The 19,859-nt window shown below is 48.5% G+C and overlaps 1 pseudogene; it reads left to right on the top strand.

Moving 5' to 3' along the window:
* Positions 1–40: 40 nt before the first annotated feature.
* On the top strand, positions 41–427 carry LOC107185359 (annotated as a pseudogene).
* The last annotated feature ends 19,432 nt before the right edge of the window (positions 428–19,859 follow it).

The following is a 19,859-nucleotide window of genomic DNA, read 5'->3' as shown; positions in this document are numbered from 1 at the left end:
GATCGTGGCGTTTTTCCTGCTCGCCAGTCTCGAAACATCGATGGGAGCGGTACTTTACAGTAAGTTCCCCTTTTATATTCTCTATTCAGTTACGAAACAAGACGTTACGGGAAATACACGGTTTGTTTATTTGCTTTAAGAACCTGATATAGTGCAAATCGAGACGTGTGGAACGAACGAGGTTTATAGATCGTGCGGAGCGAATCCAGCGTGCGAAAAGACCTGCGACAATGTGGATGTTCTGGAGTCTGCCGGTTGCTTTCAGACGAAAAACTGCGTCGCCGGTTGCGTCTGCGAAGAAGGATACGTTCGCGACATTAATCGCGTTTGCATTTGGGAGAATCGATGTCCGAGAGTCAGGCACTAATCTCTTGATATAACGAACGAATGAATTTGCACCCCTTGATTTTGCGATGAACATAATTCTGCACCGATAATATTAGTGTGTAAGAAACGGAAGATCGATCGAGGCTTTTTACGATTGTACGTTTTTCTGTGTTTCTAATAAAACAGTTTTTCAATGACTTTAACGTTGATAGGATTGTCGAACGAGAGATGATTCTGTATGATTTTTTTCTGCGAAAATGTTTCAGGATGATTCCCCCGTGTCTGGACGTGCGAATGAGAGATGCGTAGACGCATTTTGGTAGAAACTGGTGGGGGAATGTGGCGGCGTGCGATATGATAGCGTTTTGAGATGGTTCAGTCCCGTGCCGTCTTTCACGTGCGCGACACATTTCGGGAAACGTGGAAATCCTTAACGGTGTCCACGGTTCGTAAAAAAGGAGTTTTTCTTTGAATTTTCGTACGTAACGAATATTTCTTCTTTTCTTCTTTCCTTTATGCAGTTCATTAACCCGAGACGGGTTTAAAAAAAAAAAACATTACTCTTAGTTAACGCGTCGCGATTTTTTTGACTGATCGTTGCGTGTGATTTGCAGTATTTTCGGCGAATTTCACGCGCGCAAAATACGATACAATAACATTAATCGTTTTACGTTCAAGGGCTGAAACTTTGGAAGTGACAGTGATTCGAGTGTTCTGTAGTTGTATAGTCATGGATAAGACAGCCTCGCGGATGGGTCTTCCACGGAGTAAGTAATTTCAATTATATACTTAAATCCACAGTAGCAATTGATCTTGAAGCGAGTCCTGGTTCTTATTAAACCCGAATTACTGGCGCAGCGGTGACCCCCGATTATTCTCTATCGAGCTAGGGACCAGAAAAAAAAAAACGACCAGCAGCAGAAACCCGCGCGCGCTCCACCTCGATCGAGCATCCCCGTGGGTCCAGGTCCATTGTGATTTTAATAAGCCTTATGCAAATTACAAATGAAATTGTCAGCGGCAGGCCCGCGGTCCATTCTTCGTCGTTGATGGGGACAATTAGAAGAGCTTTGTCCGGCGACCACGCGTTGTCCGGCTGCTCGGGCAACTTGAGTCCCAACGAGAGGACCGCCCGCCAACCCCTAATGTTTGTATCCGGTCCCCAGGACGTTCACTTCCGACCCGTGAGTGCCTCTACCCGTTTTGCTTGATCATCGACTTCTTCGACTCGGTCGTTGATCGACGTCGGTTGCCCACGTCTGAACAGTGTTTCATCAATTAAATCCAGGAAGTCGGTGTAACGTGATCAATTTATAAAATAATCGAAGATGAACTGAGATATATCTCGGTATCTGTGGCATCATTGATAGCTCGACGAATGGTTTTTTCGGTAGGATAAATTCAAGACAACACGGTTAACTGGCAGTTGGAAGGAGAAATCGTTGGTTCCCGTTGATCGAAGGAGGACGAAGTGAAAAAAAGGGCGGGCAGAAGTCACGAGCTGGAGCGGAAAAGCGGAAGAGTAGGCAGGGACGTTGGAAATCGAACGGGAATCACGGAGGCTGGAGGTCGATGGTTTGGGGGGTGGAGATAAGTTTTTACGGTAGGGTTACTAACTTACGGACTCGGCATTGTCGAGTTCCCGGTGACGGGAGGACAATGCGCGTTCGGGACACAATGCTTCACTCTGGAATCTGAAGGCAGTCTTGACTATCAACCTGCAACCACCCCCTTCGCATCTGTGTCTACCAATACTCGCGGGCCCCTCTTGCACATACCACCCTCTTCTATTGCCGGCCGTGGCTTCGTCCCGCGTGTCGTTACTTTCCCATTCTGCTAGGGCTAGGCTTCTCCCCGAGGTTCGACCGAAAAAAGAATTTCTTTGTCGTCGACGACTTTTCGGGGGAGGGGTTAGTAGTTACGAATCGTTGTCGATAGGATACATACACGTCGAAAATGGACAATTGTTGCTTAACATATATATGTATATTTTAAGAGGTGAAGGCGAGGTACTTGAAGGAATCGAGGAACTTCTTATCAGCAATTGGTCCCTCTAGGAACAAGGCGTGTCCTTGTTTGGGTACTTAGCCTATTCAGCAATCGCTGTAGAAAACACAGTTGGGACAGTAGTGTATGTAACGGAGTTATGCGGAAAACAAATTACCTTACAGTAGGGACAAACTGTGCATAAATGAGTATGGATTGATCGTTCCAGTCCAAGAGGAATCGACGATTTCGCAATCGGTGAAGGCGTTGTGTCTCGCAATCAAAGCGTGGATGAACCGATTCGGCTATGAAGGGAGAAACACAGCACGGACAGATGACCGAGTGCAAAAGGACGCGTCTTTACGCGATGGAAGAAAGACAAGTGTATAAGTAAGGAGGATGGCGACGAGGAGGGTGAAGGGATGTGGACAAGAGACAGACGACCGAGCATTTCAATCGCTCTTGGGCTCTCTCTTTGACTTTTCCGTTTCTTCCCCCCCCCCCTACCACCCTCACAAAAGCTACATTGTTTTCGTCCCTGGGCTCGTATGGACGCCGGCTAAAATACTCCTCTTTTTTGTCGGCAGCGCGGATACACCGAAAACCAGGCCGCAGAGAGACAGACGCGTATGTATGTACGTGACACACAGGTGTATGTGAGCCAAAAGCAACAGCGAACGTCGCTACACCATCGTCAGCGTTCACCGTCATACAATCCTTTTCTCGTACATTCAATGCTCGTCGCTCACTCGGTATCCTTTTGTCGTTGTTTATAGCTCTATAGGCACGGTATTCCATCGTACTTGCTCAGTACTCGGTGGAGTACTTCTCCCAGCTTAATTCTGTGTGTATCGTCTAACTGGACCGTGGAGGGAATCGTCTGTTGGTCAGGAAACCGTGTATTCCGCCGAATTCATCGCGGTCTCTCCTGTCTTTTTGTTCCTAAAGCCGGGATTAACAGTGGATTCACGTCAAACATCGATCTACAGGAACGTTTCGTGGCGTTCCTGATGCCTCCATCCGTGGACGAAATAGAAACGGTAATTAAATCAAAGGGAAACGGATAATCGCGCCGAACTAGTGCATTCTGTATCTACTAGAGAGAAAAAGTCGATGGGCCTGATTATTGACGCCTGAATCTACTGTGGTAGGTACGTGCATCATCAGTAGGCATGCCTGCCTATTAAAATCCAGATCTCCTGAACGTAGTCTGTACTCGATATTATTCTCGAGGTGAATTACTTCTTCCGAGCTTAATCAAAGCCAAGCATAAAGCAGAGATAGTTGTATCACTCTCCAGAATCCTCTTGACCCTATCAACTCGAAGTATTTTCGTCCCACGGATCCACGGGTAATCTTTTCTTCCGTACGTGCTCGGCCGGTTAAACTACCCCTAAAAGACGAGGCACAATTTTTTTCTCGCCCACGAAGAGCAGCTTTAGTCTCTATCCTTAAATCCCGTGGATGTAATTGAGGATGGATAAATCTAGAGTGACGAAAGTGTTCAAGGGGGTAGCCGATTGTTTGACTAGGATGGTAGGCAGGGCCTTGGTTGGTTTCCCTATGAAAAATCCTCGTCTAGAGGCGGTGTGTACTCATCATGGAAGGTTATTCGAGAAGCCGAGCAGTGGGGTTAGAGCGGTTTACAGGCGGACACAGCAAGAGTGTGTCCTGCGCTCTATTGATAAACTCTCTTTCAATAGACGCGGATGCCAACCCCCGCTGTTGAGTATCGATAATATTGAAACCCTGAACCCGCCGCTCGGTTGAATGTCACAATGCGCCCCTTAGTGATTAATCGACTTCCGTGACTTTTATCGAAATAAGATGTTGCCCTCTGACGCTTCTTCGCCGTGAGGAAGAGGCGTGCCACGGTTTTTTAGCAGGGAATCGGTGGCTTCCGCCAATCATCGAACGCTTTGTCGATCGATCGTCCACTGAAATAAAGGCTCCACTGAATAAGGCAATCTCCACTGAAAAAAGAAGACACTTCCACGATGGATCCGTCTGTACGAAAGGGGACGGAATCCCCGATGGCAAGACTGCGTCTCGTTTCCCCGAATGGAATAATGCCGCCGAAACTGGGCCTCTCGCGGTGGCACGCCGTCACCCAGTATAATAATACCGGGCTGAATGCGAGCGTGTATGCACGCGCTGGCATATAGAACCACGAGGTTGGCCAGTGCTCTCCTTTGTCATTCGACGAAAGGCTTTGTACCGATTATCTGCACACGCTGCCGCGGGTACGGCTTTTCATCTCACTCTCTCTCTGTATCTCGTCTCCCCACTTGGCTGAGCGTCATTCCGCCGTGATTCCACGCCAATACGGGACACCCTGTATACACAACGGAAGGCTCGGTGGTCCCTAGCTTTGAAGGCTGGTAATAGTTTAGCGTAATCCGGCGTACCTGACTTAGCTATTAGAACTCCGGCCGGCGCAACGATGTAATCCACGGATGTGTTTTCGCGAGCCCCGGCCAACCGACGATGCGTTGGGTCTTAGGGGTTCAGTGTGTTCTCGGGGGTGGTGGGGGTGTAATTGAATCACCCTCGATAACGAGGTGGAAATTATATTTTTCTTTTGGAAGAACGTAGAGAACAACAGTTTTAGAATTATCGTAGGTTTTTTATATGGTCTATGTGTCCAAGAGGGGGATGAATTAATTAATAAATCGCGAGGACCGATCCGAGATACATATTTCCAATATCCGTCTTAAGGCAGAAAACTTTTATCGGTCCTTCCGTCGAAGGCTTTCTCTCCCTGATACTCCCCCTCCCCCAGTCTCTCTCCTTTTTTCCCTTTCCCGTTTTCGCTATCTTTTCCTTTCCTTTTTAACTCCTCCACCCACCCCCCGCCTCCTTCCTCCGTCTCCTTCCCGTGACTACATTCTTTTCAGTATTCACTGTGCAGTTTCTTGTACCGATACTTCCTTCTTTCATCGTCGCGTCATTCAAGCTTTTGATGCCGCGGCGACAAAGCTCTTTACTTCTTTCCGCGAACGAATGAAAGCACGGAACGATGGCGATGTATACCCGCGTATATATACATCTGTATGTACGTATATAAAACTCTCTTCTTCCTCCCTGTCTCTCTCCCTTTCTTCGCGTGTCTGTCGCGCGGATATACATGCAGACGGCTGGAAATGTAAGCGTGTCGCGCTACACTTCGCCACGCTTCTTCGGGGGGATAGGCGCGCAATCTCGAAGTCTCTTTTCGATGCTTCAGATATCCCCTTCGGCTATGTGTGGGCGATCTGATTGGCCAGAATCGTTTCTACAAAATTGTAAATGTTGCAGGAGTGCGAGAACCGAGTGACCTGGGTGTATGCCGAATGAAAGAAAGTTTGGAAGTGGATTGAAGGCGCAAGGAAGCAAGGTTTAGAAACACAGTGTGGATTTGGCGTAGGGTAGATTATACAGTATATCCTCGATGAGTGTTCGAAGATTCTTCAGCACGGAACGTTCAATATTTCATAAAGTAATACTCATCGAGGATTTATTATACTGTGGATCAGTGTGGATTAGCATAGCAGTAGAATAGAATAGTTATAAGTAATCTTAGATATAACGTATCATTTTATATTTAGTTTATATTTTAGTTTACATTACACTTCGTTCAATTCCACAATGTTTACGATGTGAACCCCTGTTAGTCGATTCCAATAGTACTAGCTGTTTATCAACATGAAAACTACGGAAAACAATTTTAGAAGACTAAGAGTATATACCGTGGATATTCGCCAACGATCCTCCCCCATTTCGCCGGCTTATCGATACAATTAAACGTCTCGGTTCGCCCGGCGTGAAACGCGTTATCAGCGGACGCATTAACGCGTTAGACACCGTCGTCGTCGTAGCCGCGGCGCGTTAAAACAATGCTCGAACAGAACCGTTAACTCGGAACACACACACGTACACATACATACATACGAGCACACCGGTCCTTAATGGATCAAGGTGCTTAATTCACGAGTATCGACGCAGGCGTCGCGATAGAGCCGACGGTTATAATGCCATGCGATACACAAGGGGTGCCGAGCGCGGTGAATTCGCGCGACGAAGATGGAACACAGCCGATTCCTCGAACGGTCGACGAATAGAGAAAGAGAGACAGAGTGAGCGAGAGGGTCGAGGGAAGGGGTTGTGCGCGAAGAGCGGACCAGCGTGGAGGAGAGTGTAGGGGAAGTCCCTGTCCACGAGGAACTCGCTCAATTCGCTTGTTCGCTCGCTCACTCGCTCGCTCGCTCGCCAGCAGCGTCATCATAAGACCTCTTTGTTCTCCGGCAATTTCAGCGGCATTGTCACCGTCAACAATGTCCACTTGACATTCTCCTTCTCGCTCCCGCGCATTGTTAACCCATCCCTCCCCCCTCCCCCCTCGAGCGCGGTCCCCCTTTTCGATCATAAAGCTCTCTCGCAGCGCAGCCGACGGCCGGCATGCGTTGCGATTCCGCTTGTGGACACGCCTTAAGGGCCTTCTTCTTTGGCCCGCGGACGATCGTGTGTGCTCGATTTTTTTTTTATTGTTTCATGCACGGTAAACTAGGTTACCACGTGACTTCTCTCATATCCCTTTTTTTTTTCTAAAAGCTAATGGAAACCGATTCTCGAGGGTCAAGGATTCGACTTTCGATTCGATTGATTAGGAAAAGAAAAAGAAGCGCAGAGTGACGCGCATGGTCCTGATTAGTTTTTTCTATCAGATACAACGGGAACTGGTACAAACAAAGGACGTCGGAATCACGTCGGTCGCGTTAGAGCTACTTTAGCTGTCCGGATTCCGCAGTGGCCACGACCTTTCTCTCTCTACCGTGTCGGTGGTGACCGTGTCTTTCTTTCCACCTTGCGCTCGCGATTTTCGCAAATGTCCCCTATTCCCGTCTCTGTTCCTTGCTTTCTCTTCTCGACCAACCACTCCCCCCCGTTCCTCTTCTTCTATCTCTCTCTTTGTCGCTCTTTGTGCCCATCTGTCTATTGTCCACATTGTTACGCGGTGGCATCCTCCTTCCCCGCATTGTTTCGGCGCATTGTTCGACGGTGGCTCGCTCGCTCGTTCGTCCTCCTCGGCCGACGGCGAGTCATTGTTTCCTCGTTGTTGCGCGTCCGTCCGTCTTTTCGTTCTCTTACCTTGAGCATTGTGAACTTCAGCCGTCGACTTCCGAGCCGCTTTCCCCACTTTCGGGAATTAAGCGGTTCCCCGATGCCCGACTACTACCCGACTCGTACCACTGTGTCCCGATCCTGGCCGCAAGTCGCCATCGTTCGACGTTCTTCCGTTGGTCTGTTAGAATTAACGTAATTATTGTAAAAATATCGGTAACAAGCTTGTCAGAATATCATTTCCTCCAAGAACAATTCTTGTTCTGAACAGGGATCTTCGAACAATCGAAAAATATCGAATCTCGTCGCTGGGACGATTCGAGTTTCGCGTGCGTCGTGTTTCGCCGGTGAATACCCCGGGACATTCAAGCGTGGAGGTTCATTCGAAGATGCATACACAACGACGTGGTCGGCCGCGTGTGTATATATTTCGCAGGGAGGTAGAGGGGGCGCTTTACTTATGGAACGCATTGTTCTATTGTGCGCGGGAGATGAGCGCATTACTGTCCCTTGTCCCCCTTTTCGAGCAACCCCGGGACAATATCGTGCCGTCGTTAATCAGGCATCGTTCCTGGACGAGCCACATAGTAATTCGCGGAGGTTTATGCCCGCGGAGCACGCATTTAGATTCGCACACAGCCCTCTGTGAGCCGGTGATACTAGCTTAGACGCGATACTGAGGGGAGGGGGGAAGCTCGATAACGTTAGTTATAGACTCGAGGGGCGCTTAACGGTCCGAGTGACGTTCCGGATCCACGCTGTTCGGAATCTCATTGTGCCCGGTTTATTGCCCCGTTCCAGGCGGTTTGTTAAAATTTTTAATTTGCTCGACAGTTACACACGATTCCCGTCGACGAACCGTAACACTTGTCGCGGATTCAACGTATAATCGACGATTTCGCTTGGAATAGGCGAGGTCGTTGATTTTTAGCCATGTTTTTCTCGTCAGCTAAACGAAACCTTTTCCATTGACGAGTTTGTAACTCTCCGAGGAAGTGGTCCACTTGTATATAATAATACAACTTGTTTTTAAAAGGTTCGACGATGGTTTAAACGGAAGACGATCCTCGATGAGATATCCCCCCGACGTTCTTCACGGTGAATCGATATCGATCGCAGGCGCACTACCTTCTTTCCCTCGTAATAACAAGAAGAATGGAAACGCGAGTTGTGAACCAGTAAAGAGGTAACGGTGATGGAAGCATCGGGAGAAGGAGGCGAAAGAGTAGAAGAAGAAGAAGAAGAAGAAGAAGAGCAGGGTGCTCGTGCGTGTAAAGCACGTATATGTGTGTATTCGCGAGCGGCAAAGAGTAGGAGGTAAAGTGTTCGCGACGAATCTACGGAATGGGGTGGAAGCACAATGCTCCAACAATGACGCTATTGTGGAAACGAATAACACATACTCCTGCGTTTTACCCTGCGCCTCGTTGGAGGGGGGTAGGAGGGTAAGCTGCATAGCTGAATCAAATGAATACGAGAGTGCCATCGCTAAGACACAGTTCCAACTGTGGATACCGTGACAAAAATTTCCACAGACGAACGGGAAATGCTTCCAGTTTTCTCTGAAACTCACAACGAAAGGGGATGAAACACAATTCAGTAAGTCGTGAATTTTCAATCGAATTCTGGTCTCTGTAACAACAACCAGATATTTACAACGCAATTTGCCTAGGATACCGTGGACATTTTTACGATAGCGAGTCGGAGGGACCACTGTTACGCTGCTCTATACACGGGACCAAGGATTATTCGGAACACGCGAAGAAGCTTGCGCAGGATAGCGTATCGCGTAACCCAGTAGTTCCGGTCGGTTATGCGTCAGACGGGATCGCACGTTCCATCCCCCGCTGTTTTCAGGAAATAACGAATATGAATGCAGGTTGGTTCTTCTGGAAGAACTTTGAATGGTTTTAGTCGACGATGCTTCTCCATTCCGTGACACAGATTCTCCTTGGGTGTCCCCTTTGCGATTCTTCCGTAACATAACGCTGAGAATGCGAAATTTTAATCAGAAGCATCCTGATATGTACTTGGACGATATTCTTCGACGAAATAGAAGATTCTTGCTTTTGAAGACTCTACTCGAACATATTTTGGATAATCGCAGTTTCGAGAGAGAAAAAATGAAAGAAACGGCAGAGACAGACGAACGACGTTGATTAAGACGGCAGAAATAGCCGGCTCATAGTGCATACATAAATAAAGCAACATCATCGGGGATGGTTCGAGGGAGGTGGGAGGGGGTGTAGAAGGTCGACGAAAAGGTCTAGTCGAGGGCAATACCACGGAGGGGGTAGGTACGTAGGCAGATTTAATTAGCATGGACCAACGGAGGCCCTCGGGGGTTGCTGGGGGGAGTGCGGACGAGGGCAGTTCGAGCGTTAAAGTTAAATGACGGTTGGCGGTTGCTTATTCTTCCCGGCAACTGATGCTTGATAATCTGCGAAAATCTCCCCCGCCGGCTCTCAATTCTGCTCGATAGTTCGCTGCCTGTGCAGGCCAATTCTCTCAATGGAACAACTCAGCCACGGGCTGACTGGCTTAATTGTAGTTGCTACGTCTCTCCTCCACCCTGGTTCCGTTTTTTCCACCCCCTTTTCCCCTCTAGACCTCCCGCGCCACGAGTCGTTTTCTTCGAGCCGGCATGCATTTCGGAAAATCGACGGCGATCCTGGCCGCTGTTAGTTCTTCTAGAAAATATCTTCACGAAGTACCTTCGTTACTATCGATTGTCGTTTTTAAAATACAGATCATTATTTTCCTTTGGTAGCAGTTGATTTTGCTTTTACTGTTCTGCAATTTAAATAATATCGCACAAGGTATCAGAGGTAATATTTTCATAAAAATATTATCGACACCGTCGATAGAACGCAATCCACGTCGAGTAAATTGAAGGAACTTTTAATTCGTTCGTCACGTTCGTCGATCAATCGACGATACGATTTTCCCCGTGGAACGGCGGGTAGCTTCCTGTTTGCGCTTAGAATTTATTCAGCGAGCGTACATTTCGCGGAACATTCCGTGGAAATGATCGTCATGCAATCGCGCGAGATCCGGCATTAACCTATTCCGCTTTGTCGCGTGCGTGTAGCATCCCTTCAGCATGGTAGGGGGAGGTTGCCTCCGTCCCTCTTTCCGCCTCTTTTTCGCCGTTCCGACACCCATCCCCCAAGCGCGCGAGAGCTTTCCCCGCGCCTCGCCTTTCCTCCGCAATTTTTCCGCCACATTTGCCTTTGTCTCGCGACAACAATGCATCGCCTCCACTGCGATGACATAAAAATATGTGCACCGATGTCTCTCTTCCTCTCGGCGTCGCTACCCCTCTTCGCCTTTCTCTCCGTCTGTTACTTTTCCGCTTGTCTCTTCTACCATCTCCAGCCGTACCGACCTCTCGCCGCCATGCACCCCCTCATTCTTCCCCGTAGACCGAGAACGTCTGTCGGCGACCGAGCGTGAATTAATTCGGCTTGTCAGAAAACGAATGCCGCGATCGGTAACTTCCGCGATGATGCTCGACTATTCGTTCCATCGAAAAACACGGATATTGTTCTGCTGCTCTGCGATGGACTCACGATTCGAGTCTAAAGATTCCTCGAATGTTTCCCTTTTGATAATTTTTTTTTTCTTCTTGTCAGGCGTCGAATCAAGGGACGAACAGTCGAAACGAAGCAATCTGAACGGGTGGGTCGAACCGCAGGAAAACGGTTATTGCCACGGACACCTGTGCCCACCACCACCAACCCTTAGAGGTCGAGGCGTGAAAAGGAACGGAAGGGGAGGCCGCCGTGGCTACGAGAATATTGTTCTCGACGGCACGACGCCGGGCGTCGTCGTCGCCGGAATTTTCGTCGGATGCTCGAACAATGAGCATGCAAATGATCGGCCGAAGATCGATATCGGTCCCTGGCTGCGATCAGAATTTTCCCGCGACCGGGGGCAGCTCTGCCCCTTCGACCCTCCCTCCCAACCACCCCCCCGTCTGCCCCCGCGGGAGACAAAAGGGGGCCGGGCGCCGGTTGACAATGGCCCGATGGCATTACGTATGCAGGCACAGGGCTTCGCTCTTTTCGAATTCGTTGCATTCTGCCTCTGCCTTTCCGCCTTTCGCCATCCCCGAACCCACCCCCGCCCCTTCATCTTTTTCCTCCTACGGCTCGCCCTCCGAAACCTCTCTCTGCTGGCGCGCCCGCGTTTCGTTCTCCTCTTCTCCACGATCTGCACCCATCCTCGCGGGGTCCATTCTGCAAATTGCAATCGCCAATCTGCCGGCCTTTTGTCTCGTTGCCTCTTTTTTTTTTACCCTTGGTCCCTACGTACCCACGATCCACGAACGGGAAAGCGTTAATTGAGGGGGCGCGACCTCGACGCTCGGCCTCCCCCCCCAAGCCCCTCTTGAGTATGCGGTGAATTCTTTTTAAGATTCTCCACCGGCCGCTTTTCCGTCGCAATACCTGTACGAGGCGGAGACACACTCGCCAGAGGCTGTAATTTCTTTCTACGTTGGTGTATATCTCTATGGAAATAAGAGGTACTGTTGAACATTCTGTAAATCCTAATTTGAAATTCTGTAAACCCTGTGACCTCCAGGGATTCGATGGCAATTATAGATTCCAGAGTAATGAATGTGAGATATACATGATTTGAATGTAACGAATTTACAGGTAAAAGAGAAGCAGAAACGTTGGGAATGGAAAACGTGTCGAAGGAAGAGAGCGACTGGCGCGTAGAATCTAAACTACACAATGGATGGTAATATCGAATGGTAGGGAGTTGTGCCGTGTACGGTTCGTTCAATGTAATAATTATAAATTGGTCTTTCAACCGGCCCAATCGACACGGGGTACCTAACGAAGCCACTGTAACTGCGTCCACTGGTAACTTTGCGCCGTCCTCGATCCTGTAGCCGCACACCTCGTCTACTCCAGTTCCTCTTTCCGTTCTCAGTGAATGCGTGAAATCGCGGTACCATCAGGTTTGTAAATATTCTCTCGAGTATATTTGTAATGTCGATCCTCCGGTGGGATTGGCTAGAATTGAATGGAAATTAACGGCATTAATCGATGCGATAGGACGTTCGTATTTTGGATTAAAACGTGACGTCTGGATCAACCTGCTGGAACTAGATCACCAATTGATGGAAGGATTCTCTCTACCTTGTTTCCACATCCTTGGAGGTCCAGGCATGATATTGTGGTCCAAACTCAACAGAGATCTGAACACTTGGGTGTGTTTTTTTGAGAAATTTTCGAGGTACTAATAGCTCACGTCTATGTTCTGTACGGCTGAACGAACCGATCTCTTGCCATGATGGATACGTATCCATGTATATGCACGAGCAGATAGTCGCGTAATTAGGCCGGAATACATGACTCATCGTTACAGAGTCCATGCATCCAAGGGATCGCCTGAACATCCTGGGAGCCCACGGAACCACGGAGCACGGCCCCCGAGGCGGTTACCAACTTAATGAAGCTGTTTTCCGTTTAATTAGAATCCCACCGTGATCCTTCTATTCTTAGACGGGTCCCGTGGTTAATCCTTCCTCCCGCGATATTAAGACGGCAGCTCCAGCTCCTTACAAAGCCGGTCCGCCGCGTGCACAATATCGCAAGGCTATATTTACCAGGGCGGGGAGGGAGGTGGCTTTATGCACTCGCGAGTCTGCTTGGTTCTCGCGCATGACACACTACTCTTCTCCGCTTCCCGTGTATTATTTACAGACACCGTATTCGCGATATTTATTGCATCGGAATTGCTCCACGCGATGCTTCTTGTTGAAAATTCCAAGATTGCGTCATCGACTAGCCTCGAGGATTCCGTCTTTGCTTCTGACACAGTTCCGTGGATCCCTCGAATGAGTTCCATTCGTTCGAGTCGCAATAACGCAAAACTAAAACTGTTTTTTAGATTCTTGAAGAAGGGACACCGTGTGTCCTCACGTGCAAACTCTGTTCCCGCTTGGATACAAGGGCCTCCCACCATTTGGTCTCGGGAGTTACTTGAATTTATGGCAAATTAACATTGAGTATCAGTACTTGAAATAAATTCACCAAATGGTAGGAGGCCTACGCTGCTTTTTTCCCCTAGCAGAAGCCGAGTTTGCTGGTGAGTCTACAACCTGTCGATCGTAGAGGATGCTTGGTCTTCCAGGTAGACGACGTCGATCCAAAGCTGGAGACGACGGTGCTCGCCGTCGTCGTCGTCGGCGGCCATGCCGTGGGGCCGGCGCTCTTTTATTTCGAAAACAATGGAAGGGCGCTTTGTTTCAGGCATTGTCAGGCGGACAGTAACGCGCGCACAAAAGTTATAATGAAACGCTATTTATTTAAATGTATAGGTGCCACGGTGCCACCAACGAGAGAGCTCCCTCCTTCCTTTGCCCAGGCAGCTTGGCCCCCTCTTTGTGTGCGTGCACCGACACTCCGACGCCCGCGCGGGGGCCGTTCCTATTCCGTATTCTTTTATCCCGCTATCACATTTACGGTGCCATTCTTCCCGCGGCAATTGTCTTCTTAAGGCGATACGGGGAGCCGCGCGCGTGCGCCGGCCGAGTAGCATTTTGCTGCGATTAAAAATCCAGAATCGATGTCTGGGAACGCCTAGACGACAATGTTGCTGCCTACGGAGAGGGTTTGTACCCTTAACGATTCATCGATCAGTTAATTACGGTATTTTTAATGTATCAGTTTTTTGTTTCCCTGCAGACACGATAATTTTCAATTGGTTTTGTAGGAATTACATTGAATTTCCGATGTTTCCAAGTCAGAGAGAGGAGTAGCTCGTCTCGTGGATGGCTCCTGGACCGTGGCATGAGAAAGTAGTACCGATAACAATTGCTTATATTGACGATCCAATAAGGACACGGTAACTCGATATCTCGTTGGGGGACGACTAATTGATTGAAGCAAATAGAACGATGATTTTATGATGGTCGAGGCTTGCCTGGGTTTCCGATCGACCCGCCTCGCCGTGGAACACGAATCGTGAACTTCTTCGGTTTTCCAGCCGTGTTGGCTCGCGGATTCGGTTAATTCGTTTAATTGCGCTGGATTACCGAGCGTCGGTGAACGAAGAACCGAACACAATGGCAGAATTAACGTGGACCAGAGAAACGCGAAGTTGCGTTTAAGTGGGAACAAACCGTAACAATTAGATGCATATCCGGAAGATCGCCGGGGCGAATGCAATTAAATACCGCTGGACAAACGGCTGAATTATAAATTGCGTCCCGTTCGAAGGAGAAGACAACGGCCCGCCCGGGGGAGGAGGCTTAATAATCGTTTCCTGCGGTTCGCCAACGCCTGCGCAAGAAATAATCACCAATTCGTATCCGTGATGAAATAATAGCTCTTCGTTTGGACGACGCGACGGAGCGGAATACCGCGTATCGATGATTAGATTTCGTCGAAGAACATCTGCTTGGATCCCTTTTTTTAGAGACAAACCATGAGATTTTCCGCATCTCTTCAGAAGGGAGGGAGGTTCTTCTTTCATTGCGCGAGCAATTTATCGCGAAAGCAGCGTGAAATTACGTCCCACGGAATTCCGCGACAATGCCCATGGAAGGTCCCATCGCATTCCAGCCGTCGGCTACGATGCATATGAGCCAAGGTGCATCCCGCCTCCACCGTCCTTTAATGGAAAGGAAACGCGTCTCCTTTTTCCACCTCATCCTTTGGTCGATTCGAATTAAAAAAATGAATCGCGCGGCACCTGCGGGACGACGCGCCCCTTACGAACGAGCTTCGTGACGGGGAGAAGAAAGGGCCGATTCCTTTCAGCGTATCGAATGAATCGACAACGATGATATCGGGGGATCGGATGTAACAATGCGTCTGAATGTGTATGGTTCCAGCTCATTTTGGGGTGCAGGAAGACGGACCCTCGAACGTGGAAGGGCGAGTCTGGTCTCGAGTACGCGTTAAATATCCAAGGGGATTCCCATTTCCTGCGAATTCTTGTCCACCGTTTTTCGTTTCCAGCAAAAAAATCTTGCATGGTCCTTAAAGTGTAAATACTTCTATCTTTACTATTCCCTTCGTGGAAACACAGAAAGGAAGAATATTGGGAGGTTCGACTGTGGATTAAATTAAACCAGAGACGGGCAAATCCATTATCTAGACGAAGTTTCGAATAATGGATAAGAGAACAAAAAGTAATTCATCACTTGCAATTGATTAAACGTGGAAATTCTAATCTTTATAATAAGATAATATTTTGTATTGAACGTGTGGACTTAGCGAACAATTATTATTTAATCTCACTAACTGTTTAAATACCGGGATAACGATCTTAGGTATGTACTACTGCTTTTCACTATCTATTATTCGAATAAAATTGTGCCCAACTCTGTACCGAACCTTTCCATGTTCAATTCACACATAGTTTACATCAAATACAATAATCTGCCAAGGGGATTGTGTTTTAATTAATAATATTTTGTTGATTTTTTCACAAGGAAATACATCGCGCAATAGTAATAAACAAAAAAGATACACAATTCACACCTTTTCTTTCTCGAAAGAAGGAAGTGTTTCATGACTTATGGACGCAGAGCGTACCTGATCCGCGGCGCGTCAACTGGTCTGGGGTGGTAGTGGGGTTGCCTAGCGGTGGGGATAGCACGGCCGCGGAGCGGCGATCAGTTCCATGCTGAGCGCGACACGGTGAAGTACGTACGTGTGGTCGTTCTCCGTATCCGTCGAGAAGTAGTGTCTTCCGCGATCTCTTTGGTGGAATCGACCGCGTATTTTAACGTGTGACGACAACTAACGGTCTCGTGTGTGCATCGAAAAAGATGTTTCCAATTTGGATGTACGGGCGTGACAAGTGTTCGAGGCGTTTCGACAAGTTAGAAGATATATCTGTGTTCATCGTGTTCGGGTTATTCACCATCGTCTCCTCTATCAACAAAGCAAAAACCATCTCGAGGGAATGGACGTCAGTAGAACACTCATGAAGACGAAGCGAATCGTGGATGTACCAATGCATTCCATAAGCGGTGACTCGAATTTACAGTTTGAATTTGGCGGGGACAATTCGGCACGGCTGCGCAAGGGCAACGCGCACTTTCGATTCTCGATCGAGTGCATCCTTCGTCTCGCGGCAATCGATAAAAATCGCGAGAGGAGTCACTTATCCGGCTTCTTCGCGCGTTATCGGGAGTGTTGCTCGTGGCCGTTGGCGTTTTTTCCCTTTCTTGCTTTATTTTCCGTTCGTATCTTACCTCGATCAGTGTTTCGGTTCGTGACGTGTCGCGTTGCGTTTCGCGGACTCGTCGCGCGCGTTCGAGTGACAACGGTGTAGACAATGTTCAGAATTTCGGTTGTGAATTTTCCGTGACGAGTGACTCGCGTCGACGCGGCCCCCGATGTAGTGCCCGTGGATTGCCATGCTTTGACTGAGTAGTCGGGTTATTCACCATCGTCTTCTCTATCAACGAAGCAAGAAACAACTCGAGGGAATGGACGTTAGTAAAACATTCATGGAGACGAAGCGAATCGTGGAGGTACAACTGCATTCCATCAACGGTGAGTCAAATTTACCGTTTGAATTTGGCGGGGACGACACGGCGAGTGGCACGGCTGCGCACGGGCAACGCGCACTTTCGATTCTCGATCGAGTGCACCGTTCGTCTCGCGGTAATCGATAAAAATCGCGAGAGGGGTCACTTATCCGTCTTCTTCGCGCGTTATCGGGTGTGTTCCTCGTGACCGTTGGCGTGTTTTTTCTTTTTTGCTTTATTTCCCGTTCGTATCTTACCTCGATCAGTGTTTCGGTTCGAGACGTGTCGCGTTGCGTTTCGCGGACTTGACGCGTGCGTGCGAGTGACAACGGTGTGGACAATATTCGGAATTTCGGTTTTGAATTTTCCGTGGTGAGTGACACGCGTCGACGCTGCCCCCGATCTAGTACCCGTGGATTGCCATGACGTTTGGCTTTGACTGAGTGGTCGGTTAAAGTGCCGTGTCTCGATCGAGCCACCGGGAATCCGATTTATGTTGCTGCCTGCCGGGGAACCTGCAACGACCAGCGGTGAGTTCGAATTTTAAATCTCGAGTAATGGCGGACCATGCATGCCGGTGCGTGATTCTAATCATAAGCTCCTTTTAATACTTTCGTCATATTAGGTCTACCGGAAAGTTCTGTCCGTCTTTGAATTAAAAGAAAACATTTTCAGTACATTTATTAGTATTTACTAAACAATATAATTTCCATCGTTTTATCACCATCGTTTCATCACCATGTATAACGGTAAAAAGAGGCCGCCATTATGTTTCAAACGAACACGTTCAAACGTGTTCAAAATTGAGATGACGTCATCGGACAGAACTTTCCGATAGGCCTAATATTTAGGATGTTAGATCACGTTTCATTGGCATTCGAAAGACTTTTCTTTTCTAAGTATACATATTTTAAAAAGAGCCCTTTCAGTGAATTCAATAGACTTTAAATATTCCGTGGACCCTTACGAGTACGTCGTAATTGCCCGTACCCTTGGCACTTTGTTTTCGTTTTTTTTTTTGTGCGCCGTACCTTTTCCCGCGGGTCTGCTGTCTGTGTTCCAGTATTTCGAAAGAAGTGAATTCTTTCTCTTACTTTTAACCGTTGTACTCTGGCACTGCCTGGTACCACATGTGGTTCGACCATCAGTTTTTGTTTATATGAATATACACATTCTGTACTTCGATTGTATTTTTACATTGTACTTGTGGACTCGTGCGACACGATTCTACGATTAGATAACTCGTCTCAAAGAACTGTTCGTTAAATATTTGCACGATTGCGCGACGTCTTATCGAGACTGTAAACTCTCTTGATCTATATAGAAATATATAGCCATTTCCTCTGGCTAGTATCTCCTGCGAGTATCGACTATCTGCCCTATAAAATTAACTAACCTCGCGAGCAAACGCGTCGAACGAAGTACGATTATTAAATCCATGTGTCGTTGCTTCGATTGATCGGTGAAATGTCCAGGTACGGGCAATGAGAGAGGTAAAACCTCTCCCTCGATTCACAGACTCATTGTTTCCGATCAGCAAGGGACCGTGGAAATCTCTCGATCCGCGAGACTCCCGCGATTTCGTTGCGAAAAACACCACTTGGTGGGGTTTCGGGGTCGGTTGAAAAACTACGGGACGTAGGAAGGAGCAAAAAGTCCAAAAAAAAAAAAAGAAAAAGAAAGGGAACAAATAAAGAGGCGAGGTCCTACCCCCTCCTCCTTTCCCGCCCGGGGAAAAACGAGGAAGCGATCAGCGATGCATAAGCGGCGGCCGATACAATCGCGCGCCGCTAGAGAAAAATTGAAATTCTTATCCGAGGCGTGCGCGGCTGAAAGGCCTCTCGCGAATCACATAAAGGCCTCATCAGAACGATCGCTCGAATATCCACGTCGGAGTCCCGTCGAGGCGAAACGGGGGTGGTAGGGGTGGTGGTGGTGGACGGGGGATTGCGAGGACCAAAATCGGGGGGAGAAATAAAAATGGGGGTAGGGGGTGCCTGACGGAAAGAAGAGGAGGCCGATGGTGGAGGTGGCGTTGGATATAGCTGCGGGTTAGGCACAGAGGGGAAGGTGGTGGTGGTTGGTCGGGGGGTGGAGAGCGTAGAGGGTGGGCAACATAAAAGGCCAGCAACCCCTATTCCACGCAAGCTTCAATTGTTTCGGCTAGGCAGCGTTCATTTGTTTTTCTTTGCGTGCGCTTTTTGCACGCTCCTCTGCTCTTATACTCTCCTAGCGCGATCTCTCCCTCTCTTTCATTTTCCGAACACGCTGTATACTCTCTATCGTGTCACCCCTCCTCTTTTCTTTCGTTCTTTTCCTATCGCCCTCTCTCTGTTCGTCTCGTCTTCGAGGTTCTCTCACCTTGTTTAATTTCTTCCCTTTCTTCTTCTTCCTCTGTTTCTTTAGCTTGTTCCCTCTCTTTCTCACCCCCAACCGTTGGCCCTGGTTCCGTGACTTTTGTTCACGCGACGCACGTCAAACGTAGCCGGCCTTTCCCCCTCATTCGTTGCTCGTCCATCTCGCTCGCCCTTAGTCGCGCGAGGTGTATTAAAATCGACCATTGTTACCCGTGAACAGAATAGGGGGAGGTGGTGTGGGTCGTCGGTGGTTTCGGGGGTGGAGAAAGGGGTGCCACCGTCGGTGGTCCTCGATGCGGTTGCGAGACTCGTGCCTCTCCTGAAAGCTTTTGAAATAATATAGCTCGCGGCGCACCCTCCTGCTGCTGCTGCCTTCTTTGCTCGAAACGTGCGTGCAGGTCCTGCAGCCACCTGTGAGCGTGTGGTTATTTGGTCGAGAAAAGGCACGTGGCTGGGTGGTGCTGCGTCGATTCCACGTACCGTCTTTTTTTCGGGACCTTTGCTCGAAAGGGTACGGAACCGGGGGCATTGTGTTCCGATGACTTTGCTTTTTAGGAATCACTTTGTAAAATTGGAGAACGGTC

The sequence above is a fragment of the Dufourea novaeangliae genome, unplaced genomic scaffold, assembly GCF_001272555.1.
Source record: "Dufourea novaeangliae isolate 0120121106 unplaced genomic scaffold, ASM127255v1 scaffold57, whole genome shotgun sequence".
NCBI lineage: Eukaryota > Metazoa > Arthropoda > Insecta > Hymenoptera > Halictidae > Dufourea > Dufourea novaeangliae.
This window is presented reverse-complemented; position numbering and strand designations above follow the sequence as displayed.